The 27,957-nt window shown below is 41.2% G+C and overlaps 1 protein-coding gene across 2 annotated transcripts in view; it reads left to right on the top strand.

Moving 5' to 3' along the window:
- Window positions 1-8,733: 8,733 nt before the first annotated feature.
- The window catches only part of LOC136877556 (translocator protein), a 54,206-nt gene continuing 34,982 nt past the window's right edge, over window positions 8,734-27,957 (top strand). The window contains exon 1 of one of the 2 annotated variants that reach the window (XM_067151696.2): window positions 8,734-8,951. The gene's annotated coding sequence lies outside the window, so the exon portion shown is untranslated. Of the gene's footprint in view, window positions 8,952-9,037; window positions 9,068-27,957 lie in introns of those variants that run through there. The other variant, XM_067151697.2, reaches the window with a different exon arrangement.

Raw genomic sequence — 27,957 nt, 5'->3', positions numbered from 1 at the left:
GCTGCGATCTAGCGGCAGATTGTTTGTAAGTCGTGTTACACGTTTGAATATGGAATGAGCAGGCAGTCTAAGCAGCCATCGGATGCAGATCGAGCAGGCAGTGATTACGATGCACAGAAGTACGGATCGTCCCAGCGAAACAAGAGAAGCAAGTGGTCTTAAAGAGTGGTGGTAGTGTTTACTGCTTTAAGCGGAAGTAGAACTGGGTAACCATCCTCTATTATTAGAGGGAAGTCTGACTCCATGGTTAATTGGTTAGCGTGCTGGCATTTGGTCACAGGGGCCCCGGGTTCGATTCCGGGCAGGGTCGGTAATTTCAGCCATCATTAATTAATTTTCGCTGGTGCGGGGGCTGGGTGTATGTACGTCGTCTTCATCATCATTTCATCCTCATCATTACGCGCAGGCCGCCTATGGGCGTCAAATCAAAAGACCTGCACCTGTTGAGGCGAACATGTCCTCGGACACTCCCGGCACTAAAAGCCATTTCATTTCATCAGGGGAATTAAGAGGTCGGCAAAAGAAAGGGACGAATAAGTTTGAGTGGTGTCTTTAAAAGTAGGGAAGATCACAATATGAAGATAAATTTGGAATTCAAGGGGACAAATTGGGGCAAATATTCGTTTATAGGAAGGGAAGTTAGGGATTGGAATAACTTAGCCTACCAAGGGAGATGTTCAATAAATTTCCAAATTTTTGAAATCGTTTAAGAAAAGGCTAGGAAAACAACAGATAGGGAATCTGCCACCTGGGTGATTGCCCTGAATGCAGATTAGTGTTGATTGATTGTGAAAACAAGAGTTGACCAAGGAAGGTCGGATAGGAAAGATAAAGGCGAAGAGACTGGCATAAGTAAGTGGAAACAATGCCAGACTCAGTTGAGGGAATTGTGACCTTCAACCCTCGCTCCAAAGTTCAGAGCCCCTGATTCCACTTGTAGACGCCTCTTACGACAGGCAGGGGTTAACGTGGATGTTATTCTATCGTCACCACCGACGGGGAGATTCGCCCCGTAGAGCTGAAAGACTGAGAGGACCGGCCGATGACCTAGATGTTAGGCCTCTTTAGACAACAAGCACCATCATCATCAGAAAGACTGAGAGGACCGGCCGATGACCTAGATGTTATGCCTCTTTAGACAACAAGCACCATCATCATCAGAAAGACTGAGACATCTCCGAGAACTTCATCTGTTGCGACTTTCTCCTTATGTCCAGAGGGATCCACACACCGTCGTTTCCGTCACGACGGCAACCACCACACAGCACTCAGTACCAGCTGCGCTCAAGCAGCAGCCGAAGTCGCTTACCACACGACACTGCCTGCTCGATCTGCATCCGATGGCTGCTTATACCGCCTACTCATTACAACATTTTTACATGGCACTAAATGAAACACTCCGTTTACAAATACACACAGTAGGTGGCAGCACCAACCGGCTCCTGAACTGTCGGAATGAAATAGCGGGAAATAGCGTAGTACTGTATTTGTTTACAGTGAAAATGGTGTACTGCTGCGTGCCTTTCTGCAAATCAAAGAAAGGGAAACCAGAATGCCGTGGTATTTCATTCCATGACACGGGCTTTTTCAGCAGATCCAGTTGAAGCCATGTTCAGTTCTATAAGAATGGGAGGAAGGTGCAATGACATGACTGCCTCCCGGGCAACTAGGAATTTCATAAAGAGAATTCTGAAATCCGGTATTTTAATGTCCACCGATGGTGCTAACGTTATCCACAAGCAAAGTTCAAAATGTTCTGCCTCAGTATCCTCTCCCGAACTTAACGAAACAGAACCAGTGATGCCCGCTGAGTATGTACTTGATTTACTGGAAGATGTTTGTGAGCCCTCTGAGTCAGTGTGTGTCACTTTGGAAACCGCTTCCCATGCATTAGTGTGTGGTTATTTGTTGTTGTTGTTTGAGTCATCAGTCCATAGACTGGTTTGATGCAGCCTTCCATGCCACCCTATCCTGTGCTAACCTTTTCATTTCTACGTAACTATTGCATCCTAAATCTGCTCTAATCTGCTTGTCATATTCATACCTTGGTCTACCCCAACCGTTCTTACCACCTACACTTCCTTCAAAAACTAACTGAACAAGTCCTGGGTGTCTTAAGATGTGTCCTATCATTCTATCTCTTCTTCTCGTCAAATTTAGCCAAATCGATCTCCTCTCACCAATTCGATTCAGTATCTCTTCATTTGTGATTCGATCTATCCATCTCACCTTCAGCACTCTTCTGTAACACCACATTTCAAAAGCTTCTATTCTCTTTCTTTCTGAGCTAGTTATCGTCCATGTTTCACTTCCATACAATGCCACGCTCCACACGAAAGTCTTCAAAAACATCTTTCTAATTCCGATATAAATGTTTGAAGTGAGCAAATTTCTTTTCTTAAGAGCTCTTCCTTGCTTGTGCTAGTCTGCATTTTATGTCCTCCTTACTTCTGCCATCGTTAGTTATTTTACTACCCAAGTAACAATATTCATCTACTTCCTTTAAGACTTCCTTTCCTAATCTAATATTTCCTACATCACCTGCCTTCGTTCGACTGCACTCCATTACTTTTGTTTTGGACTTATTTATTTTCATCTTGTAGTCCTTACCCAAGACTTCATCCATAACATTCAGCAACTTCGAGATCTTCTGCAGTCTCAGATAAAATAACAATATCATCGGCAAATCTCAAGGTTTTGATTTCCTCCCCTTGGACTGTGATTCCCTTTCCAAATTTCCCTTTGATTTCCTTTACTGCCTGTTCTATGTAAACATTGAAAAGAGGAGGGGACAAACTGCAGCCTTGCCTCACTCCTTTCTGGATTGCTGCTTCTTTTTCAAAGCCCTCGATTCTTATCACTGCAGACTGATTTTTATACAGGTTGTAGAAAATTCTTCGTTCTCGGTATCTGATCCCTATCATCTTCAGAATCATAAAAAGCTTGTTCGAATCAACATTATTGAATGCCTTTTCTAGATCTACGAATGCCATGTACGTGGGCTTGTCCTTCTTGATTCGATCCTCTAAGATCAGACGTAAAGTCAGGATTGCTTCACGTGTTCCTACATTTCTTCTGAAGCCAAATTGATCTTCTCCCAACTCAGCTTCAATTTGTTTTTCCATTCTTCTGTAAATAATAGGTGTTAAAATTTTGCAGGCATGAGATACTAAACTAATGGTGCGGTAGTTTTCACACCTGTCAGCACCGGCTTTCTTGGGAATAGGTATAACAACATTCTGCCGAAAATCGGATGGGACTTCTCCTGTCTCATACATCTTGCACACTAAATGAAATAACCTTGCCATGCTGGTTTCTCCTAAGGCAGTCAGTAATTCGGAGGGTATATCATCAATTCCACGTGCCTTATTCCTATGTAGGTCACTCACAGCTCTGTCAAACTCTGACCTCAAAATTGGGTCTCCCATTTCATCAGCATCAACAGCCTCTTCATGTTCCAGAACCAAATTATCTACATCTTTACCTTGATACAACTGTTGGATATGCTCCTGCCATCTTTCTGCTTTGTCTTCTTTCCCTAGAAGTGGCTTTCCATCTGAGCTCTTAATATTCATGCACCTAGATTTCCTTTCTCCAAAGGTTTCCTTGATTTTCCTGGATGCAGCATCTACCTTTCCCAGGACCATACAGCCTTCGACATCCTTGCACTTCTCCTTCAGCCATTCTTCCTTAACTGCCTTGCACTTTCTATCCACTTGATTCTTTAGTCGCCTGTATTCTTTTCTGTCCTCTTCATTTCTAGCATTCTTGTATTTTCGTCGTTCATCAATCAGGTCTAGTATCTCCTGAGTTATCCATTGATTCTTAGTTGATCTTTTCTTCCTTCCTAACATTTCTTCAGCAGCCCTACTGACTTCATTTTTCATGACTCTCCACTCTTCCTCTATAGTGTTTCCTTCAGCCTTTTCACTTAGTCCTTGTGCAACATGTTCCTTGAAACAATCCTTCACACTCTTTTCTTTCAACTTGTCTAGATCCCATCTTTTTGCATTCTTTCCTTTCTTCAATTTCTTCAACTTCAGATGGCATTTCATGACCAACAAGTTGTGGTCAGAGTCCACGTCTGCTCCTGGGAAAGTTTTGCAATCCAACATCTGGTTTCTGAATCTCTGCCTAATCATAATGAAGTCTATTTGATACCTTCCAGTGTCTCCAGGTCTCGTCCACGTATACAGCCGTCGTTTGTGGTGTTTGAACCAAGTATTGGCAAGGACTAAATTATGATCAGTGCAGAATTCAACCAGCCGACTTCCTCTTTCGTTCCTTTGTCCCAATCCAAATTCTCCTACTGTACTAACTTCTCTTCCTCGGCCTACCACTGCATTCCAGTCTCCCATCACAATTATATTCTCATCACATTTTACATATTGTATTAAATCTTCTATCTCCTCATATATTCTTTCAATTTCTTCATCATCCGCTGAACTAGTAGGCATATAGACCTGCACTATTGTGGTGGGCGTTGGTTTGGTGTCTATCTTGACGACAATAATTCTTTCACTATGCTGGTCGTAGTAGCTTACCCGCTGCCCTATTTTGTTATTCATTATTAAACCAACTCCTGCATTTCCCCTGTTTGATTTCGTGTTGATTATTCGATAGTCGCCTGACCAAAAATCCTGATCTTCCTGCCAACGTACTTCACTTATACCAACTACATCTAACTTTAGCCTATCCATCTCCCTTTTCACATTCTCTAACCCACCACAACGATTCAAACTTCTAACATTCCACGCTCCGACTCGCAGAATGTCAGTATCCATCCTCCTAATGATCGCCCCCTTTCGTGTAGTCCCCACCCGGAGATCCGAATGGGGGACTAGTTTACCTCCGGAATATCATCAGTACATCATTCATACAGAGAGAGCTGCATGTCCTCGGGAGGTAGTTACGGCTGTAGTTTCCCGTTGCTTTCAGCCGTGTAGCAGTATCAACACAGCTAAGCCATGTTGAGTATTATTACAAGGCCGTATCAGTCAATCATCTAGACTGCCGCCCTTGCAACTACCAAAAGGCTGCTGCCCCCCTTTCGATGAACCATTCGTTAGTCTGGTCTCTCAACAGATACCCATCCGATATGGTTATTTAGTGCGTGTAATCAAAGAAAAAACAATGCAGCACGTGCTTGAGTAACGTTTCCACCTCAGTTAATGCATCCCCATTGATGAACTTAATGAGACAGTCGATGGAGGAGGCCTGCGCTATCCCCAGCAACGATTTATTGGCCTAATTATTGGGCTACAGAAATTTGTTGAGGCGGCTCTAACGTACTGCAAGAAATCTGCAAGTCTGCTCCAGACTATAAAAAACTATGTTCTACCGTACCCTCTTTGTGCCACTGTAAGATTTTAAAGTGTTTTAGTAATAATAAGCACCAGGAATTTGTGTTAGAAACTGTGGTGGCCAAATTCGTGTAACCTCTACTTAGTAATGTAGGGAAGTACCATACAGACAAAGTTTCCAGGTTTTCTTGTTCGTCGAAATCTCTTTCTCGAAAAGACCTGAAGCTATCATTCTCTAGAGCACCACTTTATGCGTACAATTCTTTAATTTTTCTGTTACTTTCAGATTTTAAATTTTGCTTGTATGCTTATCTAGCTGTATTCACGCGATAACTGGGTACGTCTGGTGCTGCGATCTAGCGGCAGATTGTTTGTAAATCGTGTTACACGTTTGAATATGGAATGAGCAGGCAGTATAAGCAGCCATCGGATGCAGATCGAGCAGGTAGTGTTCCCCGATGTCAGATGTTCGTTGATATATACCGTTGCCTACGCTATAATACAAGGCCTTGAAATGCACTCATGGAAATGGGTTGCTTCCTAGTTCACCACTCAGCCGCTAGGATCGCGTTCTTGCCCCCTTGTATTCGCATGGCCGTATATGTCAATAAGTAAATTATATCCTAAATAAAAAGAACTGAATGTTTTTGCGAGTATTGACAGTACTTTATTTATAGAGCGGTGCTGCATTGGCTTGGATATGTCATTGAAGTTTCAAAACTTTCCTTCTGAGGGGCTTCTTATCAAGTTTCAAAACTTTCTCTCTTCTACTTGAATGGCTCAAAGCGTTGTCTAACAGAGGTCTCAGAAATTTTCATTGTAGAAAAAGAAGTGGTTTGTCGCCTTTACACTTTCCACACTTAATTTCACTGTTGAACATGTCTTTCGAAAAAATAAACGTACACCTTTTAGTAACTCTCTTCGGGGCAAGTACTGCGTAGCGGAGGTGACAAATTCCGTCATTCACTGCAGAAGTGCCACAGACGATGACTTTCGGTGTCTGAGGGCTCCTCGATCTTGAAAACGAATAAGACACAATGTTGGACTTTCAGTAGCTGGAGAAGAGATATGTTCTAAACAGCCTTTACACTCTGTTTGTTCTTTTGCCACACGAACCATAATGTCATTGTATCCGCTTGGCGTCTTAGGCAGCTGAAGAAGAGCTCGATGTCATAGCTCGTTAGGTTCCTCGTCAATGCATAATGCAAATGCATACTTATGAGGTATTTTACACAGGCCACAGTGGATTGGGTAGTCAAGATCTATGCCTGATACATTTCTCTGATGAATCTTTTAATTTCTCTGACTGCATTTGAAGTTTCTTAATATATGACAGGAAATCATTAATTAACCAACTGAGGAGTTCATCTTCAGTCCTAAAAGATGCTTTTTTTTTTGCTAGTGGCTTTACGTCGCACCAACACAGATAGGTATTATGGCGACGATGGGATAGGAAAGGCCTAGGAGTTGGAAGGAAACGGCCGTGGTTTTAATTAAGGTACAGCCCCATCATTTGCCTGGTGTCAAATTGGGAAACCACGGAAAACCATCATCAAGGCTGCCGACAGTGGGATTCGAACCCACTATCTCCCGGATGCAAGCTCGCAGCCGCATGCCCCTAACCGTACGACCAACTCGCCCGATTAAAAGATGCTCGTTTGTTCTCGTTCCTGGAATATGTCCCATGTGAGGTGTTGCAGACGTCATGCGCATCGAACAATTTAATAAAATGCTCCATAAAACAAATGGCTGATTTTAAACTGCATTTAATGCTCTCGGGACAAACCACCTCCATACTTTTCAAACCAGAGATTGTTTCGGGGGAAAACATTTTCTTTTTTTTTTAGCTCTTGCTACATTCATTTTCGTCAAATTTATTGGGAAAATTATTTTCCTCGTTGGTTTCCTAATTTAAGATTTCTGAGTTTGAAGATGCCACTCAAATGATCGCCGGTCACGGTAGCATTGTTTACAAAAATGTCCAGTGACAAATTTTGGGATCGCCCTATCCTTATGACGTAATTTGGATCAAAACTTAGGAACAGAGGCCTAAGTTCATCAGCTTGAAGTCGTATTTCATGCGTAATACTTCCTCTGCATAATGTTTCGAACATTGAACATTCACTGGAAACTTATGAAACGAAATTCCATTACCTTTAATTTCTCGTGAATAAACCATGACTGGAACTGCGAATGCTTAACATCAGACGAATACATAATACATTCACAACCAACTCAGTTAATGAACACGTTTAAAGGCGCGAACCTGGTAAACAGGGGGTAAGAAAGCGATCCTAGCGGCCTGGAATTGAACTTCAGTGTAACCACTTCCATGGCGTTTTACGGGCTCTATTTCCAGGCCTTGTATTATAACGTAGGCAACGATATATACAGCTCGGTTAGCTGCTTGGATACCTAAATCTTTAGAGCTTAGTGTTGATTTATTCTTCCTTGCTGCGAGCAGCTGATCCTTTTTTTAACCGGCTACAAAATTTTACAAGGAGAGGAGGAGGGATTCCTGCTTCTTTTGGGGTAGACGATGACACGCATCAATATCACCGTCGGTCACTTCGACACCGAGCGCATTGCCAAGTGCTTTCACAACTGCGACTGGATTCTCGTCACCAAGCTGAGGCAGTCCATGAATTTCTACGTTGTTCCTTCGGACGTACTGTTGGAGGTCTTGATTTTCCTCTCTAAGCTTAGAGACTTCATCTGCTCTTGTCTTTTCCATTTAGAGGACAGCAACCTTAGACTTCAGTGCCGCTACTTCTGCCATGGCGTTTTTAAAGTCATCAGTTATTTTGTGCAGCTGACGCTTAATATCGTTGAAACTCTCAGCACAGAAGGTTACCGACTTTCTAATTTCCGCTTGTTCAGCTTCGATTCCTTCTAGTTTACATAGCCTTTTGTGGATGTCCCTAACTATAGATTCCATATCCCCAAGCTTATGGACACTCGGCCCTGTGGCCAGATCGCCATTCACACCATCACACTTGCCGCAGTACCACTTCTTTGATTTGTCCTCAGTTAGTGTCTTGAATTCCCGTTTATTTAACTCACGCTCTGTGATGTTTTCTATGACACTTACCGTCACAGGTGATGTAGTCGTCCTCGGCAGTAATTGATTTTAAGCACGAACCACACACAGCTAGTTGCTTATTGCCCGCCTTTTAAAACAAGTTTGTTTTATATCAAAATCATTCTCCTTATGAAAAAATATTCCACAGTATCGCCATTTTCAGTTAAATGGGATCGTAGAATCTTTATAATAAGTATACAAAGATGATGTAACAACTGATAAGATATTGATATGCGGGCAATTTGAGTGAAAAACACCGTAATATTTCAATAATATTATGCCATAGTGTTTGTTAGTACTTCAGACAGGGATTTCAATGTAGAAATTAACTAATTATTGCTAGCAGGCAATTTGATCGGATGCATGCTCCAGCTGATAGACCGCAGACCGCCCCAGTTGTGGTGAGAGGATATCCTGTCAATTCCTTGGGACGAGCTGGGCGTTCAGCCGAAAAGCGAATGGGCGTTGAACAAATAGAGGTGTGGTGGTGAAGGCGTTGAATCTTCACTTTGTGTAGGCCCTGCCATAGATAACTGTCGAGTCATCACTGTGAATTTTCAGCTTGGGTAAGAAATAAAATTAATCAATTAGACTGGAATAGAAAGTTGGCCGTTCATTTTTTCATGTCATGTGTCACTAGTATACAAGATCGAAGCCATAAATATTTGCAGTTGAATAATCTGTGAGTGAATGGATTTAAATACATGAATTCAGCGTGGTAATCAAGTCCGAGGCGTGAAATGAATTTCTTTGTTGAGGGATAGAGATCAAGCCTCGGATGACATCAGATTGATCTAAGTGTCTTAATGTTTACGTATAAGGTCTCCAAAGGCTGTTGGGTTTTTAAATGTTAATTTAAATTTAGAGTTGTATAAAATACAGACAGTTTCGCCGGTTTGTTTCTCTGGCATCAGACTAGTGTCATCTTCCTTAATTGGTTAACGCTTATTCTCTTCTATTCCTAATACGTCTTTTTAAGGACTTCAGTGGGTTTCATTTCCATTTTTTGTTTTTCGTGGCTCCATATCTTGGGCATATATATCTAGGAGCTGTTGACTACTGTGTGAATCTCGTCTCAACAGTCAACTCACGAATTCATATCCGAAACCGGACTAAGTGGTCAAAAGAACATTCAGCTTCATCCCACTTGTGTCAGAGTGTTCGAGTGTTGTCTGGGTCTATCAATGCACTCTGGAGACAGTGGGTTCAAATCCCACTTTGGCTGTCCTGCAAATGACTTTCTCATTTTCATTGCCAGGGAAGTATTGGAACCGGGAACGGTACTATTGTTCAGCTTCGATTCCTTCTAGTTTACATAGCCTTTTGTGGATGCAGACGTTTTCTTTCCGAATGCTTAACAAAATCTGAGCTACAATAAAAACTACAAATAAGAGAATGGGTGCCTAGAAAAACGTCATGCAAAATGTATTATTATCATCGTTGTGTCGTTGTTTAATAATATACAACCTTGTACTACAAAATAAACTTGCAAACTTTCCTTATCAGGAAACGAGGGACCCATTTTCATTTATTTGGGGGGGGGGGGGTGAGGAGCTTCTTAGCACCACTGCTGGTTTCTGCCTTAAGGTACTTATACATAACCTTCCATTTTTAATAAAAATTTGTATGACTGCCAATAATACTTGCCATCATGTTATCCTTTTGCTGACTTCTTTGCTAGAGTAAATTTCCTAGTAATTTCTTTCTATTTGTCCTTACTTCCACAACCATTTCTAACTGTTTCTTTCAAAGCTCTTTATTTCTCCATTATAATCAATCATACCATATCAATCAATCACTACTGATCTGCATTTAGGGCAGTCACCCAGGTGGCAGATTCCCTATCTGTTGTTTTCCTAGCTTGTTCTTAAAGGATAGCAAAGAAATTGGAAAATTATTGAACATTTCCCTTGGTAAGTTATTCCAATCCCTAACTCCCCATCCTATAAACAAATATTTGCCCCAATTTGTCTTCTTGAATTCCAACTTTATCTTCATATTGTGATCTTTCCTGCTTTTAAAGACAGCACTCATACATACCACTTAATCGAGCAACTCGTCTCCTTTCTCCCACGTCTTCCCAGTCCAAACTTTGCAACATTTTTGTAACACTACTCTTTTGTTGGAAATCACCCAGAACAAATCGAGCTGCTTTTCTTTGGATTTTTTTCCAGTTCTTGAATCAAGTAATCCTGGTGAGGGTCCCATACACTGGAAACATACTCTAGTTAGGGTCTTACCAGAGACTTATATGCCCTCTCCTTTACATCCTCACTACAACCCCTAAATACCCTCATAACCATGTACAGAGATCTGTACCATTTATTAACAATCATATTTATGTGATTACCCCAATGAAGGTCTTTTCTTATATTAACAGCTAGGTACTTACAATGATCCCCAAAAGGAACATTCACCCCATCAACACAGTAATTATAACTGAGAGGACTTTTCCTATTTGTGAAACTCACAACCTGACTTTTAACCCCGTTTTATCATCATACCATTGTCCACCGTCCATCTCACAACACTATCGAGGTCACCCTGCAGCCGCTCACAATCTTATAACTTATTTATTACTCTCTACAAAATAACATCATCTGCAAACAGCCTTATCTCTGATTCCACTTCTTTACACATATCATTGACATATATAAGAAAACATAAAGGTCCAATAATACTGCCTTGAGGAATTCCCCTCTTAATTATTACAGGGTCAGATAAAGCCTCGCCTACTCTAATATAGCAGTTTTTTATCCCTCCTTACCACCTTTAAAGTTAGGCCTACATACCTGTTTTCACATTCCTCAACAATTGCTTTAAACCAATCCCAGTCTGTTTACCCTAATTTACCGTTTTTCCACCGATCATAATTAATTTTTTGTAAACTCCCCCATGCCTGTCTTGTCAGCCATATGGTAGTGTCTGAATAGTCCTACTTTTACAGCCTTCCTTTTGTATCAAATTAACAGCTTCACATGTTTGTTTTTTTGTTTTGTTTGCCAATTTGCTTTATGTTACACCGACACAGATAGGTCTTATGGCAACGATGGGATAGGAAAAGACTAGGAGTTGGAAGTAAGCAACTGTGGCGTTAATTAAGGTACATTCCCAGCATTTGCTTGGTGTGAAAATGGGGAAACCACGGAAAACTATTTTCAGGGCTGCCGACAGTGGAGTTCGAAACCACTATCTCCAGAATACAAGCTGATAGTTACGTGACCCAAACCCCACAGCCACTTTCTTGGTAAACAGCTTCGCGATCACCAGTGAAGGGATTTTAAGGTGCAGCACCTTTCCAAAAATATAGCTTTTTTTCGTACAGATAGGTCATTATATCTGTGGACGTGGAATTAAGCAAAATAAACACAATTTGTTGCACCACACTTCACACTTTTAGCTGCATTTTTAAAAGATTAGACAGATTTTTTTTCTCTTCTTGAACAGATTTCAGAAATTGTGTTTAATCAGAAGTCAACAGTGGTCAGTAAATAAATATAATTTATGGAAACCATCAGTATTCATATACCAGCAACAATGGCCAGCCTCAGCAAGGATGGGCAACCTGGAGCTGTAAATTAAAATTTAAACAATGATTCTTCAACAGTTTATACTATGTTCAGTTATTACAGGCATGAATTTAACAGTTCAACCTATCGACTGCGTACTCTCGTGTTCGTAACACAAAATCATACCGAAGTTTAAGAAGGACGAGTTGTATGCACTTTCCGAAGAATTCAAGATGCAATTTATTGAAACTGATGGCATCGTTCTTTGATGTATTCTCTGCAAAGTAAATATTGCAAACGATGACAATCATCAAAGAAACAGAATAAACCAGCACATCCAGTACAGAACATTGAAATTCGCAAGTCAAAACCTAAGCAGATACATCCCTTCGCTTCAGGATCTGAAAAGCAACGGTCATTGCTCAAGTTCAGTGCGTGCAGATCTTGCCATGGCATTAATCCAGTCAGGAATTCCAATCGACAAGTTAAGCAATCCTGCAGTCAGATCATTCCTTGAGAAGTACACTCAAAAATAAATACCAGATGAGAGCACTAAGTGAAAATATTGCATACAGCTAATTTATGACATGTATTGCACATGGCCTACGCAGTGTAGGCCTATATGAAAGTATCAGGGAGTATTACAGCAGAGTAAATGACTTTGCTGCTGCTCTGAATAAGATTCTCGTAAAGGTTTCCAGTCGTTAAGTTTTGTACCAAGAAGTAACTAGGCTCCACCTTCCACACTTTCCTGTCATCACAAGGTGGGGTACTTGGATAAGATTCACAGTTTTCTTCTGCAAAAACTTTGATAAAATCAAATGCTTCATATGAGCCATAGACTCAACGGACGCAGCAGCTATCAAGCAGGCCCAACAGTAAAGTGAAATGGCGTATGGCTTTTAGTGCCGGGAGATCCCAGGATGGGTTCGGCTCGCCACCTGCAGGTCTTTTGATTTGATGTCCGTAGGTGACCTGCGCATCATGATGAGAATGAAATGATGAAAACAAAACCTACACCCAGCCCCCGTGCCAGGAAAATTAACCAATGATGGTTAAAATTCCCGACCCTGCCGGGAATCTAACCCGGGACCCCTGTGACCAAAGGCCGGCTCACTAACCATTTAGCCATGGATTTACTCAACAACAAAGACGTAGAGTTAGAACTTTTTTCAGTGCATGGCTGCAAGTATTTGCCATGATGTGATTCAGTGTGTGGAAGAATAAGGTAAGGAGAAGGAAAAACAGTGGAAGGTGGTGATGAGTGTTAGGGACAACCTTGATGGATTTGCTTAGGACATATTCCAATTACAGTAAATTTGAAGAACAATCCAGATGTGGAAATCATTGCAACTTTGATTGAACTCCAATTACAAGTGCTGACGAGATATGCTCTGTGGTTTCTGTAGATGTCGGTTGGAGTTTCTGTATATATAAGGATCTTCTGAACTCCAAGCACCAGCGACTTACTGGCAAAAATATTGAAATGTTTTTTGTAATTTGCCAACGGCCGTAGCTGTGTTGAAACACCGGATCCCGTGAGATCTCCGTAGTTAAGCAACATTGGGCGTGGTCAGGAGTTGGATGGGTTGCCACGCGCTGTTGGTGGGGGGTAAGGGAATGGAGGAGCGGAAAGGAACTGGCCACCCTACCGCAAGTAAACTCCGGCTCAGGAATACCTCTGCGGTGGTTCGGACCTGCCTTCGGGCAGAACAACCCCTTACCTTACCTTACCTTACCTTTTGTAATTTAATGTAGCAAGTTTATTAATTAATAGCGTGGAAATCCACCTCCCCACTCCCGCCCCCATTTTCTCCTCACATCTGTATGAAGGGTGAATTTATTTCTGACTTATTAAGCTTCTTTGCCTCCTCTGCGAACCATGTGACCTTGCCGCGGTGGGGAGGCTTGCGTGTCCCAATGATGCAGATAGCCGAGCCGCAGGTGCAACCATATTGGATGGGTATCTGTTGAGAGACCAGACTAACGAATGGTTCATCGAAAGAGGGCTAGCAGCCTTTCGGTAGTTGCAAGGGCGGCAGTCTAGATGATTGACTGATACGGCCTTGTAATAATACTCAACATGACTTAGCTGTGTTGATACTGCTACACGGCTGAAAGCAACGGGAAACTACAGCCGTAACTACCTCCCGAGGACATGCAGCTCTCTCTGTATGAATGATGTACTGATGATGGCTTCCTCCCGGGTAAAATATTCCGGAGGTAAACTAGTCCCCCATTCGGATCTCCGGGTGGGGACTACACGAGAGGGGGCGATCATCAGGAAGATGGATACTGACATTCTGCGAGTCGGAGCGTGGAATGTTAGAAGTTTGAATCGTTGTGGTAGGTTAGAGAATGTGAAAAGGGAGATGGATAGGCTAAAGTTAGATGTAGTTGGTATAAGTGAAGTACGTTGGCAGGAAGAACAGGATTTTTGGTCAGGCGACTACCGAATTATCAACACGAAATCAAACAGGGGAAATGCAGGAGTTGGTTTAATAATGAATAACAAAATAGGGTAGCGGATAAGCTACTACGACCAGCATAGTGAAAGAATTATTGTCGTCAAGATAGACACCAAACCAATGCCCACAACAATAGTGCAGGTCTATATGCCTACTAGTTCAGCGGATGATGAAGAAATTGAAAGAATATATGAGGAGATAGAAGATTTAATACAATATGTAAAAGGTGACGAGAATCTAATTGTGATGGGAGACTGGAATGCAGTGGTAGGCCAAGGAGGAGAAGGTAGTATCTCTTCATTCGTGATTCAATCTATCCATCTCACCTTCAGCATTCTTCTGTAACACCACATTTCAAAAGCTTCTATTCTCTTTCTTTCTGAGCTAGTCATCGTCCATGTTTCACTTCCAAACAATGCCACGCTCCAGATGAAAGTCTTCAGAAACATCTAATTCCTATATCAATGTTTGAAGTAAGGAAATTTCTTTTCTTAAGAAAGCTCATCCTTGCTTGTGCTAGTCTGCATTTTATGTCCTGCTTACTTCTGCCATCGTTAGTTATTTTACTACCCAAGTAATAATATAAATTTACTTCCTTTAAGACTTCATTTCATAATCTATTATTTTCTGCATTGCCTGCCTTCGTTCCACTGCACTCCATTACTTTTGTTTTGGACTTATTTTCATCTTGTACTCCTTACCAAAGACTTCGTCCATACCATTCATCAGCTTCTCGAGATCTTCTGCAGTCTTAGATAAAATAACAATATCATCGGCAAATCTCAAGGTCTTAATTTCCTCTCCGTGGATTGTGATTCCCTTTCCAAATTCCTCTTTGATTTCCTTTACTGCCTGTTCTATGTAAACATTGTAAAGGAGGGGGTAAAAACTGCAGCCTTGCCTCACTCCTTTCTGGATTGCTGCTTCTTTTTCAAAGCCCTCGATTCTTATAACTGCAGACTGATTTGTATACAGATTGTAGATAATTCTTTTTGATTCGATCCTCTAAGATCAGACGTAAAGTCAGGATTGCTTCATGTGTTCCTACATTTCTTCTGAAGCCAAATTGATCTTCTCCCAACTCAGCCTCAACTTGTCTTTCCATTCTTCTGTAAATAATACATGTTAAAATTTTGCAGGCATGAGATACTAAACTAATGGTGAGGTAGTTTTCACACTTGTCAGCACCGGCTTTCTTGAGAATAGGTATTACAACATTCTGCCAAAAATCAGATGGCACTTCTCCTGTCTCATACATCTTACACACTAAGGGCCAGTATTACAATGAAGGTTTAAACTGAAGATTGAGTTAAACTGTAACTTGTGTTTAAACCGATGTTGAGTCTTATAATGACCGGCCTAAGTTAAACTGAGGTTAAGAAGGAAATATACGATCTTGGTAGCAGTGACTTGCGAGAAAAGATGACTATCGATAATGTTTTATTTTTTACTTCTTGTACGGAAAATGGCGGATAAAAACAATAAACATTGTCCTACTTATACTTGTAATGAAATGGAATTTCTTGTGCAGTTAGTACAGAAATATATATATATAGTCCGTGAAACAGTGGCCTTATGAATCTCTCTCAAATCTCCCATTGTAATAAACATACTACCGGAGGCATAAAACCGCGATATTATTAGTAGCTGACTGAGGGGTTCTACAGCATGATTTCTGAAATAGAAGGAAGTTACTTTATTTTCAAAAATTTACACTTTTGACATTCAAACCGTTCATGGGCGCCGGCATAGATGGCCGTAGAGAAGTTGCGCAGTTCAAGTAGCCGGGAAAGGTGTACCCCTGGTACAATACCATAATTATAATAATAATAAGAGAGAGCTGCATGTCCTCAAGAGTTAGTTACGGCTGTAGTTTCCCGTTGCTTTCAGCCGTATAGCAGTATGAACACAGCTAAGCCATGTTGAGTATTAGGCCTATTACAAGGCCATATCAGTCAATCATTTAGACTGCTGCCCTTGCAACTTCAGAAAGGCTGTTATCCCTCTTTCGATGAATCATTCGTTAGTCTGGTCTCTCAACAGATACCCGTCCGATATGGTTGCAGCTCGGCTATCTGCTTTGTTGGGACACGCAAGCCTCCCCACCGCGGCAAGGTCACGCATTTTCATATCTCCCTCCCCAAGTCCTCCCCTCTTAACCTATCTGCTAAGTTTTGAAGCACTCACTACATTACCGTACTGCTGATTACACTCAATGCAACACGATAGACCATGCCAAGCTCGGTCGTACAAGTGCTACGACTTGATGAAAAATTCTCCGAGTAAATTAACCGTAAAATGTGACGAAAAGTGCGGAAAATGTCGAAAATTAGTGAAAAATGGAATGTTGTGTGATTCATGTGATCGATGGTGGCATTATAAGTGCGGAAATTGCCCTAGAGACGTAAAAACTAATGAAAATGTTGACTGGATTTGTGAGCAGTGTGTTCAGAATGTTGTTGTTGGGGACGGCGTTGACGAAGCACCGAAAACAGTCGATGAGGAATATAAAAGTGCATTAGTAAACATTCTAAAAAAGGACAATGAGACTCTTAAAGTTGAAAATCAAGAATTAAAAGAAAGACTGCGATCGCTAGAATTTGGGACTGACCATTCTTCGAGTGATACCGGTACAAGTAACAAACTCGAGCACGTGGTGTCAAGTAGTTCGTGGATGGCCGGCTAAGAAGAAATCTACAACTGAATTTCCGGAAAGAAACATTAGAAATAGGTTTTCTGCCCTAAATAATTTAATCCTGGAAGAAAGTGATCGCGCGCGTGAAACCAAATCATCGCGATCCGTTGCCGTGCCGAGTTTAAAATTTAGGCCTAGAATTCAGATTCAAGACCCAGTTAGGCCTAAATCAGCGAAGGTAGCTGTGTTTGGTGATAGCCAAGGAAGGGGAATTGCGGGAGTGATTAACGACGAGAATATAGCAGCAACCGGAGAAATATATCCAGGAGCTTCTATCAGCAGTGTTGTGGAAAACGTAGAAGCAGCAACTAGGAACTTCGGGAGCGGCGATCCAGTGCTTATCATCGGTGGGACGAACGACGTAGCTCGCGACGACGCCAAGAATGTAAGATCACAACTTAAACATACACTAGGGAAGCTGACCCACACTAACGTTTTTGTAGTGAACGTGCCCCACAGGCATGATTTGAGTAGAGACTCGTGTGTGAACATTGAAGTGGACAAGGTCAATACAGATATTGTTAAAATTTGTAAACATTTTCGGAATACTCAGGTTATTGAATGCAGCAGTTTTGAGAAATACTGTTATACAAAACATGGCCTCCATCTAAACAATTCAGGTAAACGAAAGATAGCAAATATTGTTCTAGATTTTATTAATCTTAAGGTATGTACTGTAAAACAGGCAACTCCCTTGAGTTATAATACTGACCAGGAAAACTAGTAGAAAGAGCCAGCTGTACTTCAAGCTGGCTCATTCAACTAGAAAAAGAAACTCAGGATAGTAAGGAATTTCAAGTTACCCAATTGCAACAGTCAAGTTTTAGGGAGGAAGGGGGTCTGAGATTGCTCTTGGTAAACTGTCAAAGTGTAGTAAATAAACAATTAAAATTCGGTACATTGATGGAATCTTATGAGACTGATGTGGTGATAGGAGTGGAATCGTGGTTGAAAGAAGGGGTGGGTAATAGAGAAGTATTTCCAGAAGGGTACACAGTCTATCGTAGAGACCGAGGAGATAAAAAGGGAGGGGTGGGGGTGTTTATTCTGGTGAAGGAAACTTACTGTTCACATGAATGGTTTATCGATGAAAGGGATGAAATATTAGGGATAAAATTAGTTTGTGATAATATGAAGGAGGTGGGAATTATAGGAACATACAGGCCTGGAAGAGAGGAAAGAGACATGGAAATCTTTGAAAAAATAATAGATTATACTCGTAAAAACAATAATAATGATATGGTAATAATTGGGGGAGATCTAAATTTGCCTGAAGTTGAATGGAAAGGAGCTGCAAGTGAAGCCCATGAACAGAAACTGGCAAATAAGTTAATTTGGGAGGGAGGATTTATACAAGTAGTACAAGAACTGACTCGTCTCAATAACTTACTAGATGTATTCTTGGTTAAACCATGGGAAACTGAGGTAATTGAAGGAATAGGAGACCATAAGGCTGTAATAATGGATGTAGGACTCATACCAAAAAGGCTTAATAAGAGGGTTACACAAGACAAGAAATTGTACAGAAAAACTAAAGTTGATGAATTTGGGACTTATACCTTAAATCACAATTCAGTTGTTGGATAAGTGAAGGGAGTAACGTGGATACACTTGGGCTAAATTTAAAGGAATTATTTGGGAAGGAGAGAAGAGATTTGTACCTGTTAAGAAGGGTAAAATGACCTCAGACCCTGTTTATTATACAAGGGAAATAAGAAAATTAAAAAGAAAATGTAGAATAGTAAACAGGAAAATCAAAGAGGGTAGGGAGAGTAGAGAAACTAGAAAACAGCTAATGAGGGAACTGAATAGAGTGAAAAAGGAAGCAAAAGAGAATTATATGAATGGCATACTTCAAGAGGGTAATGACCACAAAGGGAAATGGAAAAAGCTGTATTCATATATCAGGAATCAAAAAGGAAAAGGAATCCAAATTCCTACAATGGTGGGAGAAGGGGGTGAACACTATTTAACAGATACTGAGAAAGCAAACCTATTTAGTAGGGAATTTAGAGATTCAGTAGATGATTGTCAAGAGTTGGAAACCGAAACAGAAGATAGAGAGGGAGAGAGACAGAGGGAAACAAGAAGCTTCTCATTCACAAACGAAGATATTTTCAGAGAAATCCAACAGCTTCAGCAAGGAAAAGCAGCAGGAAGTGATCAAATTACTGGGGAGGTATTAAAGACAATGGGGTGGTACATAGTGCCTTATTTAAAATTTCTCTTTGACTATGTCATAAATAATAGTGTAATACCAAAGGAATGGAAGGAATCTATAATAATACCAATTTATAAAGGAAAGGGTGATAAAAGGAAACCAGAGAACTACAGACCAATCAGCCTGACCAGTATAGTTTGTAAAATTCTGGAGAGTTTAATATCGAAGTACATCAGAGGGATATGTGATGATAAAAATTGGTTCACGAGGAGCCAGTATGGATTTAGAAAGAAATTTTCTTGTGAGGCACAACTGGTGGGATTTCAGCAGGACATATCAGATTAGTTGGATTCAGGAGGTCAGTTAGATTGCATAGCCATAGATCTTTCCAAAGCCTTTGATAGAGTGGAACATGGAATATTATTAAAGAAATTGGAGGGAATAGGATTGGACGTAAGGGTTACACGTTGGATAAAAGCATTTCTAAATTCAAGGGTTCAGAAAGTCAAAGTAGGAAATAATGTATCTCAGGAAGAGAAAGTTTGGAAGGGAATTGCACAGGGTAGTATAATCGGTCCGTTACTTTTCTTAATATACGCAAATGATTTAGGGAACAATATAACATCAAAAATAAGATTGTATGCAGATGACATAATTGTTTATAGAGAAATAAACAACATTGAGGATTGTTCAGAATTACAAAGGGACCTTGAAAGTATCCAACAATGGGTTGAAGAAAATAATATGAAGGTTAATGGAGGCAAATCAACTGTTACAACTTTTACAAACAGGAGCTTTAAAACTGAATTTGAATATACTTTGGGTGAGGTAGTTATCCCAAAAGATGGCAAGTGCAAATACTTAGGTGTGAGATTTGAAAGTAATTTGCACTGGAAGGGTCATATTGATGACATTGTTGGGAAAGCATACAGATCATTACATGTCATAATGAGGCTACTTAAAGGATGCAACAAAGAATTAAAAGAAAAAAGGTACTTGAGTATGGTTCGTCCATTATTGGAATATGCAAACAGTGTTTGGGATCCTCACCAAGAATACCTAATAAAAGAAATAGATAGTGTGCAGAGGAAAGCAGCAAGATTTGTAACAGGGGATTTCAGGAGAAAGAGTAGTGTATCAGAAATGTTAAAGGAACTTGGGTGGGAAACTTTAAGTAAGTGAAGGGAGAAAACTAGACTTACAGGACTATATAGAGCCTATACAGGAGAAGCAGCATGGGGAGATATCCGTGAGAGGCTTCAGTTGGAAAATAATTATATCGGCAGGACTGACCACAAATATAAAATTAGAAGGAATTTTAGCAGAAGCGATTGGGGTAAATTTTCATTCATTGGGAAGGGTGTGAAGGAGTGGAACAGTTTACCAGGGGTAGTGTTTGATCCTTTTCCAAAATCTGTACAGATATTCAAGAAGAGAATAAACAGCAACAGAGAAAATAAATGAAGTGTTAGAGGGCATTCGACCAGTGCAGGTTATTGTAAATTAAAAAAATGTGTGTGAAAAATTAATTCCATCCCCTGGTCTAAGGAGTTTGGACAGCCAAAGTAGGGGACTGCCTGTAGGGGTGAAGTACAGTGGGGACTTCGAGGGCCCTGGGACCGCTACGGTAGCTGTGAAGGCCCTTCAGGAACTCTGAAAAATGGTGGCAAAAGGGGCTCTGGTTAAGACGCAGCAGGTCGTTATGCTACTTAGGATCCAGAACGGGTAAAAAAAAAAAAAAAAAAGTAAATAAATAAATGCAATGTAAATATTAATGTTATACCAGTTGTATAGTATCATTTGAAGTAATTCCACATACTGTATATCAGTTGACTATATTTGTAAGTAGTACAGGAGATATTATAAGTAGAATTTTGTAAACAATATAAATTTATTAAGGATGAGCTGTGTGTTTAATAGAAAACATTGTTAGCGTAAATTGTATAATATTGTATTATAGGAAAAATTTTCTTCTCTTGAGAGAGAGATTTATTAAAGAAATAAATCATCCGTCCTCCAATGAGGGTGACCATTTGGATCCGGAATACAGTTTCAATTTCAATGGTTTAAAAATATCAAAAGATGAACATTTAATCGTTAATGCTGTTATCTTCTTTTTTCCAGGGTTAGTTGGGGAGGAATGTAACTCACGTTCTCAGGTATAGGTGGAAATGAATGATTTGCAGCGAGTCCCTCAGTATCTGTATTACTATTTTTTCTAGCTCGCAGAATGGAACTTTCAAATTTTGTAGGAAGTTCGATGTCTGACTAGGGAGGGTGCCTCTTGCTCCGAAAAGCAGGCCTGTGACAATCCACCGATCAATAGGTATTTTATACTTAGATGAAAGGTAAGGCAAGCATGGAACATAAATAGCTTGCTTTTCTAGGTCCACATCCCGTGCCTGATCAAGGTCTCTTTCAAAGCGAATGGTGGGATCTAAGACCATCGCTTTCATGTCCTCTCTGTTGATGGCTACGATGTCCGCCCTCCGATTAGAGTCATCGGTAGAGATGCAGTGAACCTCCTCGTGCACCTCCCATCCACGCTGTCTCAAGCCTTGAGCAATCGACGTGTACCATTTGCCACCGAGGTAGACACCTCATTTGCAAATAAAGAGATTTTGATTTTTGATTTTTTGAAATGTATGCTTGAGCATACACACATACATCCATAATCCTGGTCATATTGGACATTCCGACGAGGGCTGAACGGCATCCAGATGATCACAGTTCCTCTCGGGGACCTTGAAAACTATGGATTCGACATTATATCTGGGTACTAGGGGTTTCTTACCCCCACAGTCATGTTTTGCTTCAGATAGTAAGTCGTACGTGTACCAAGTTTGGTTGAGAGCTATGCTGGAACATACATACTTTCATCCATAATCTCGATCATTTCGGACATATTCTTTTCCACCTCTTCTTACCGCCGTGCCAATGGGGCTGATCTTGGACTTAAATGATATCTGGAGTGTGACTATTCATCTCATTGACCCCAAAAACTATGGATTCTGCATTAATATAGGTCGTTTTCTATTCTTCTTTTTTCATGTGGCCTCTAAATATTAGTTCCTAATTAGCGTCAACCTCTAAGATCTTTTGCTACCATGTTTTTCCTTCATTCCCACCAAGATATCCCTGCTCCCTTCACAAAGCTGCAGGTTGTTCTTATTGGGTCTTCTTGGATTTTCTCTCTTCACCTGGTAATCCTAGAGTGGTGAGTCTGATTCTACCCAGCGCCTCACATTCGAAATGTATGTGTTCAGCTGATGCCTGTGCTTCACTGCATTTCGTACATATGTTGTCTCTTATTACTCCAATTCTGTGTAGGTATTTTTTCAGATGGCAGTGTCCTGTCAACAGTCCTACTACTCATCTTATATTTTCTCTGCTGAGTTTCAACAGTTCTTTAGTATGCTTCTTGTTTGGTCCTTTTATCAGTTTCTTTGCAAGCCTGCATCCTGGAGTATTTTTCCAGTTTTAAATTTGTTTCTTTTGTACCCATTTTCCTATGTAGAATTGGGCTTGTCCATAGGAAATCCCGCATATAGGTTCTGGGCCTACAAAATGTGTTTCTGCCCCTCTCCTGGCCAATTTATCTGCCTTTTCATTTCCTTCTATACCTGCATGCCTTGGTACCCATATTATTTTGACAATGTTGTACCGTACTTCGAGAGCTTCAGGAGAAGTGAGTGGCAATACCAGACAATTCTGGATATTATCCGGCACTGCCTCTAGTGCCTTAATGGCTGCTTGGGTGTCCGTAAAAATGAAAATGTTCTTATTCCTATAGTTCATTTTCAAATTTTCTTCAAGACATGTTGTGATAGCTATCATTTCAGCTTGAAAGTCTGTAGTGTCTGCCCAGGCTCGTCTGGATTGATCTCTCAGGTCTTCCCCTGTTGATACCTCCTGTGCCATCCACAGTCTTTGAGCCATCAGTCCACCACACTATATCTTCTTTTTCAGTATTCCATTTGTTGATATCCCAGTCTTCCTTCTTTTATTATCTGGGTCTCAAACGGTTTTTCAAAGTTGTACTTCGATATCATATGATCAGAAGGCATGTGTAGAACTTCCTCTGTTATTACTCTTAATTTTACAATGTCCTAGATTGGGTCTTTGTGCATTCCTGCACTCTGATTTTGCTAATCTATATGAACTCATTCTAGCCTGTCCTTTTATGAAATTGCATAGTGATGGTAGGTCTAGTAAAGTATTCAAGGCTTCTGTCGGCATAGTTCTCATAGCCCCAGTTATAGCTATGCATGTCATTCTCTGTAGGCTATCCAATCTACTGCTGACTTTTCCGTGACTTACTTTCTGTCACCAGATGATTGCAGCATAGGCCATCATCGGTCTAATGATCATTGTGTATATCCACATTACCATTGATGGTCTTAGGCCCCATGTCTTCCCAACAGCTCTTTTACATGCATACAGCAAGTTCTTGGCCCGGGTTATGTTCCTTTCTATATGTGGATTCTATGTTAGATTTTTATCTAACACTACACCTAGGTGCAGTGCCTGTTCTTCCATATATATATCTTGCCCAAAGAGCTTCAGTGATCTCTTACCCTCTTTTTCTCCTTCTTGTAAAAGGGACCAGAGTTATCTTGTTCTGGTTGACTGATAGTTGTGCTTCCTGATTACAGTTCTCCACAAGGTTGACTGATCTTTGCATGTTGTCCTGGATAACACTGAACACCTTACCTCGAACCACAATCGCTAGGTCATCTGAGTATCCTTGTGTATAGAAACCCTGTTCGTTGAGCACAGCTATGATTTTGTTCACCTTGAGGTTCCATAGCAGAGGCGAAAGATCTCCTCCCTGAGCACAGACTCGGGTGGCCCTAACTGTCACAGTTTCTTCAAACAGGGTTGCTTTTATCTTCCTTCCGTCTAACATGGATTTAATCCATTTGACGATGGTTTTGCTCACCTTGCTCTTTTCCAATTCTTTGATCATAGAGTCATAGGGTGTATTGCTGAAGGCTCCTTCTATATCTAGAAATGCCGCCAATGCAATTTCTTTATATTCTACGCTTTCCTCTAGTTTACAAACCAACTGGTGGAGTGCTACTTCAGTGGATCTGCCAGATCTATATGCAAACTGATTTTCATGTAACATTGTGTTCAGTTGCACCGTTCTTGTGATATATTTATCCAGAATTTTCTCCATTGCTTTCAGCATGAAGGAGGTTAAACATAATGTTCTGTATGCTATGGCTTGGGCACGATTTGCCCTTCCAGGTTTAGGTATGAATACTGCTTTAGCTTCACGCCATGATTTCGGCACGTACCCTAAAGCTAGACTAGCTCTGAAGAGGTCGTCAAGGCATTGATGAGTATCTCCCGTCCTTCCTGTAGGAGTATCGGAAGTATCTCATTTGGCCCCGGAGCCTTTATAGGGTGAAACGTGTTGATTGCCCATTTTACATGGTTGTGTTTTATTATTCTGTTGGCACAGTTCCAGTCTTCTCTTCGAGCTCCGGTTTCTGTTCCAACCGTTTCTTCTTCTGTTATCATCTCAGCCTCAGGAAAGTGACACGCGATTAGCATCTCCAGAGTGTCCTTCCCCGCCCGAGTAAACGACCCATCTGGTTTCTCCAGTGTCCCCACCTGATTTATATGGGTTGTTTTAAGAACCTTCTGGAGCCATGCTGTTTCAGTCAGTGTGTGATTCCACTTTCTCACAGAACAGTCCCCAAGATTTTCTTTTTGCTTTCCATATCTGTAGGTTATACTCAGTGAGTTTCCTATGACATACGTACCACATACCATTTCTAGATGATATTCTATACAACATCCTAACCTCTTTTTTCATTTTGGCTAGTTTGTTGTTCCACTGCCTTACTTTTTTGGTGTTTTTCTTTTCTTTGAGAAGACAGTTGTCATGGAATGAGTCTGTAATGGCCTCTTCTAATAGTTCCACTGCCTCATCCAATTCTTTCTGTCCTCTCACGTTAGTTGGAATTTTTTAGTACAGCCTTCCCTAGAACTTCTCTCTATCTATCTATCCCAATTAGTTCTTTTTGGGTCTCTGTACATCTCAATCCCACATAGTCTAGCATCTATTGCAAATTGGATGTGCTGGTGGTCTGCCAATGATGGTTCCTCCAGCACCTTCTTTTCTTTAATAAAGTTTGCAATATGCTTAGTGCTTAGTGTAATGTCTATTACCTCCCTACAATATTTGGTTAAAATGTAGGCTTGTTTCCTAGGTTTCGTATCGTCAACTCAGTTCCAATAATAAACTCTGGTAAAGACTCACCTCTTGCATTGCAGTTCGTGCTGCCCCATGCCGTGTGGTGTGAATTTGCATCTGCTCCAAGGACTAGGTGTTCGCCTTTCCTCTTTGCGTTACAAATTAGGTTCTCAACTTCTTCTGATGGGGGCAGATTAGTTGAGTCATATGGGAGGTATGCAGAGCCTGTGGTTATTTTTCTGGGACCTTCCCAATTTCCAAGTTTTATCTTGGCTGCCACTAAGTCCTTTGAACAATGTTCCTGCAACAGAAGGCATTTTAGTTTTTTGCTCTCAAGTAAACATGTTCTAGGCGTATTCGATGTAGTATCGTACATTAGCTCACCTCCAGATTCTGCCAGTCCTGCTACTCTGCCTTTAACTTCCCATGGCTCTTGTATAAGAGCCTACATCGATAGCCTCAGACTTGAACTTCCTGATGAAATTGGCCACAGTTGATTTTTTATGTTGAAGGTTGGCCTGTAGAACTTTCAGTACCATCCTTGACAACGATAGGTTTTGTTTTTCCTTAATTACTTGAAATTTGATCTGCCCAAGTCCAAGCTTGGCCTTAAGGCCTCTCTTCTTGAGCTTTTCAAAATCTCTTTCATTTAGGGCCAAAACAATTGTCCTTCCTGTGTCATCAGTAGTTGTTCCATTCAGCACTCTTCACTCTTTTGTTGGAATTTTGCTGTCATGCTGATGTATCCTGACAAGCACATCATCAACCTTCATCATGTCAAATGGAGGAGGAAATTTGGTGATGACCTTTGTAGTATTCAGCACCTTCTTGGCTTTTGCCACCTCCAAATTCCCCCCCTTCCAAGGGTTGCAATTGGCCACTGTCTGTTCCAGCCATCTTTCAGTTTCTGGATTTGCACAGATCAGTACCATTGCTCCACTTTCCAGCCTTGGAGACTCGAGGAAGCCTGGAAGGCATCCGTCCAACAGCTATTTAATTTGCGCTGTCAGAGCCTAAACGTTCCTCCACATCTTCATCCTTCAGTTTCCCGCCTGGTAAGGTTTTAGGTATTATTTCTACCTTGATTGAAGTTAGTCTTTCTGAAAAGGACATGACCATCTCTTCTTTCTGTTTCTTGGCGGGCGGTTTTGTAGCCGAACTTGATGGCGTACTATCCCCCGACCTTGGCCTTTTGGGCGTTGTCAGAGGGATCCCTGTTCCTTGGCTTCTTCTCTGTCCAAGTTCCCGCTGCTATTTTGGCTTCCTTCCTCGCTCTCTTCCTTTCCTTGTAATATGCACTGTTGCGAGGTGGTCTGTCGATATGAAATCTGTTGATTTTTGATGCAGAAATCTTCAGTTCTGCTCTACTGGAGCTTCTGTTGCCATTTCTTGTTTTGATTTGGGGACAGCCTGTCCAATTGGGACTTCTGTCTCCATTTTTTCATCTTGGGCTGGCTCCCACATCTGCTCTACTGGAGCTTCCATGGCTTCCCGTGATGTTGAAGTTTTTGTAATTGGTTCTTTATAAGCATCCATATTTCAATCAATCATAGGTATTTTTCCCCTTCTAGGGTCCTGAGCATCGTTCTCACCATCTGTGGTGAGGCATACAGCCAGACATTGTCCTCGCGCAACTCAGGCTCTCCGTATCAGAGACCATGCCCTTCAGTCGTCCATTCAGCGGTCCACCCCTGGCCTGAACCTAGCCAGGTTTGTTCCCCCTTCAGTAGGCTTACTCACTCCACTTGACATTATCATGACTGAGTTCACAGCCACGACTCTCCCCGTAGGTTGGGATCACCCCTTTCCCAACCCACGGCTCGTCCAGGCTATGTAGAGCAAAGTGATGCGTTGGTTCCAGCACCCTGCAGTGAGCCTTCACCTCAATCACCAGCCCCACTTCATCTGAACCACCATATCACCCATGTGGAGGAACCGTGGATGCCTCTCTAGCATGTATGGGCGAGGCCTCTACTTCCAAGCCTTTACTAGGGCTAGAAACAATCACAATGCCTCAAGAAGTTTTCTGGCAATACCTGTTTTTGGTCCGTGAGAGGGTATTTTATTTCTCTTAGACCCTCCAGACAAGTCCGGAGGGCCCCCTATCCGCCACCTGGGACGCGCCCGATAGGGGAACAGGTAAGAAAACCCCTACGGGTTGTTTTCTATTACTTTTATACTTAACCCCCTATCTATCCCCGATCAAAGGAGTCCACAACAGTATATTTTTTCCAGATGGTAATTCATATGTGTACCAATTTTGGTTGGCAGCTATTCTCAAATGTACATGCATAATCTCACTGCTGTAGAATCTTGGAGCTGACATTGGCATGGTTATGACAGTTCAATTCTTTATCCGACTCCTAGAGCAGTGGTAGTCTGGTGCCAATAGCTCCATAACGGTTGGTTTTAGGGCCTTAAAGCATGGTTTTTGGGCCTGTAGGGCTTACCGAGTTTTGTTCTTTGCATCAAGGGGATTAAAATGAGCTTTGTCTCACCCATGTACGACAAAATCGATGTTTCGCCTATAT

The sequence above is a fragment of the Anabrus simplex genome, chromosome 7 (assembly GCF_040414725.1).
Source record: "Anabrus simplex isolate iqAnaSimp1 chromosome 7, ASM4041472v1, whole genome shotgun sequence".
Taxonomy (NCBI): Eukaryota; Metazoa; Arthropoda; class Insecta; order Orthoptera; family Tettigoniidae; genus Anabrus; species Anabrus simplex.
The sequence above is the reverse complement of the archived record's forward strand: the minus strand, read 5'-3'. Positions and strand labels throughout refer to the sequence as shown.